Raw genomic sequence first — 3256 nt, forward strand, 5'->3', positions numbered from 1 at the left:
GGTAAAAAACTATATATTAATTGATTAGCTAGTGATATTGAGACACAACATCTAGATTAAACGATTTTATGAAAACTACATATATGATAGCATGCCATGTAACAGTTACATATTATTGCATTATTCTAATTTCTAACAAAGCTTGTGGTGTGGGTATAAGCCTACAGCATATTCCTGCTTGATTGTTACCCCTAATTGAAAACTTCAAACCACTCCACGGTAACAGTAAAACTTTTTCCTACGAAATTACCGAAACCTTTGACATATGGTTCTCCTTCCTTGTCTGCATGCCCATAGACTAAATTTTAATTTGGCCGTTTCTCTTTTTTAAAAAAAAAAAAAATTGGCATTTTCTTTAAATAATAAAAATAATGTTAGGATTCTATAGCGCCAATATTTTAATGTTCACTGGATACGGCTACTGTAACTATCAACTTTATTAACGATTATTTGAGCTCCATTTGTTATATTATTTAGCAGCCTTTGTAGAATTTGTGTCCTATTTTAACCGTTTACATTTAATTTATTTTGGACGTATCAAAAGTTTATAACGTGTGGGTTTCTGCTAATTAACATGGACACTTGTTTTCTTTGGGTGAATTTTTTTTCCTACAATATATCCTAATTAGGCTAAGGATTAATCTATTATAAATTTAAACTCTATTTAAGAGTCTATTAATAAATTATTATATACACAATGTGAGATTGTAATCCTAATTTTTACTTAAGTAATAAGAGCACAGTAAATTTTAAGAGATAGATGAGGATTTTTTTTTTTCTTCAAGTAAATTTCATTATATAAAATATAGGCCCACATTCAGATATAATTCCTAATCAATATAGATATGAAAATGATAAGGATTAAGTTAAGTCTATATTCAATATTCATTACCCAAAGAAACAAAATATTAAATCAATATTACAACAACAAACAAGCCGCAACCCCAAGAAATTAAAGTGAGAAACTGTTTAGTTATAAGAAGTTGGTAAATGAAAAAGACTCTTGCTTGACGAACATTCTATACAAAGTGGATAATGCAATTGACCCATTATTCAAATTGACCATTTTGTTATATTAATTGGTCATTGCGAAACCAAACTACGCATGTTCAAATCTCTATTCGGTTTCTCCAAATTAAATCAAGCTAGCGTATAGAATAAGGTTGAAGTTGACAAATGACATATAATAATATTAATTAGTAATTAACTTAGTGATACAAATTTAATCACTTATATATAAAATTGAGAAGATAAGTATTTTAACTTTTTTATTACAAATTTAAATTGTGTGTGTTTGAAAGTGTGTGTGTGTTTTTTTTTTCTCATTTACTCTTAAACTAGAACAATAAAGTTTGAAACTGCCACAAAATCTTTAAAAAACCGCCGCAAGAAACTCTAAAAATTCTAACCTAGTTCTTGAAAAGAGTAACAGAGATATGTCATATTTAAAATTAAAAAGTATTCTGCATAAATTGTAACATTGACTAAATATTTTAATTTTATAACCGTTATGCTTCAACTCTCATGCTAGGTCAAGATACGAGCCCAAATTAGGGTTGTATCCCGTATAATAGAACAGAATTAGTTAAATTCTCAACCACCAAAAATTATAAATACTAGTGACAAGATCTCTCTCATGTATATTTTTTAACCCTAATTCTAATATCTCTTAAATTTTAGACTAATTTAATTGTTAAAATTCTTGTTATACCCCATCGGCTCCGAAGTGACCATTGATTGGTAGTTCTAGACCAAAACAATAATAAAAGTGATAAAAATTTAATCCTGAAAAAGGAAAAATATTGGCTGCCAAACACACATAATAGGGCATATATGAAGTCCAACTGACCTGGCAATTTGGCATTTTATGTGAAGAATAATTCAAATCCGATAATTATAATCACAAAAGGTTAGATCTACTTCCCATAGATCAAGACTTTTGTGCCTTCACTTTCTTAAAAGTCACCGGCTAAAATTTTGTTTTAAAGTCCATCTTTATTTAAAAATAGAAAAATTATTACCATTATTATGAGTCCTGCACAACCTTGACAAGTGTGTGAGTGTGTATTATGCATTATTTAGATATAGATATTATTGTCCTTATTATGCCTTTCGAGGTTTATTCTTTGCATCCAAAAAAGACTTCACCAAACCAAACAAGAAGCAGAAGAAAAGTGACTTATCAAACAGGACAGTCTAATTTTTGACTCAAATTTTTCGTTCATGGAACTTGGTCGGAGAATGGACTAGAGAGTTTCCCCTATATATATGTTTTTATACTTATAAGATGGTAAATAATTATGGTCAATTCCCACCGAAAGTACAACCTCAATAATAAAAAAGACAGCTCAGTGTAAAGTATCTCACATGATGTAGAATTTAGAGAAAAAACTTAAATGGTATAATGTGAATAATATAATCTCATACAAATATTAATGGTTGATATTAAATATATAATTATTTATGTATTTTTTAGTACTAACTCAATTTTTTTTTAAAAAAAGTGGTATTTTAATAGCTATAAATTATGAGCATTGTGAGATAGTATTTTTTTTTTGTTTTATTTATTTTAAGCAGATATCTTTTACTCTATAAATTATAAAAGATTCATTCATAGGATATAAATTTAATGCTTAAACTTTTTTTAACACCTAATATATGCATGTCTTTCAAATGTTAACTGATGGCAATATTGTTGAAAAATTTAACATTATTTTAATCCTTTAACAAGATTATCTAGTCCTTTTTTAGGATGCAAAAATTATACATTGCATTTTTGTTACTTATGGCTGCAAAAATGAAAAAAAAAAACTTCAAAATTTAAGCTATTTTTGTATTGACTATTTGAAAGTTGCAAAAAATGTACCAGATATAGACTGCAAATATATATATGAACCACATCTCTCCTTCTATTTTCACATGTTGAAGCTGTGAAAATGAACCCATATTTATTTTTTTTTAAACTATGAAAATATGCCAAGATAGATATTTAGAATAATTTCTCATAATTTTTGCTTGTATAGCCACCAAAATCTTTGTAAATTTTGTTTTCATAGTCTAAGACAGTGAAAATACAACTAAAGATACACATTGGTAAATTTATATATCCTTATTAAATAAAGAATTTTTTATTTAAATAAAAAAACCCCTGAATAATAATGTAAACTTTTCAGAACACTGTACGTCAAAATTAATATATAAATATAAATAATACCATATAATTGTAAAAGCGTGATATTATAAGCTAAGGGACAAG

This window comes from Arachis ipaensis, chromosome B10 (assembly GCF_000816755.2).
Source record: "Arachis ipaensis cultivar K30076 chromosome B10, Araip1.1, whole genome shotgun sequence".
Taxonomy (NCBI): domain Eukaryota; kingdom Viridiplantae; phylum Streptophyta; class Magnoliopsida; order Fabales; family Fabaceae; genus Arachis; species Arachis ipaensis.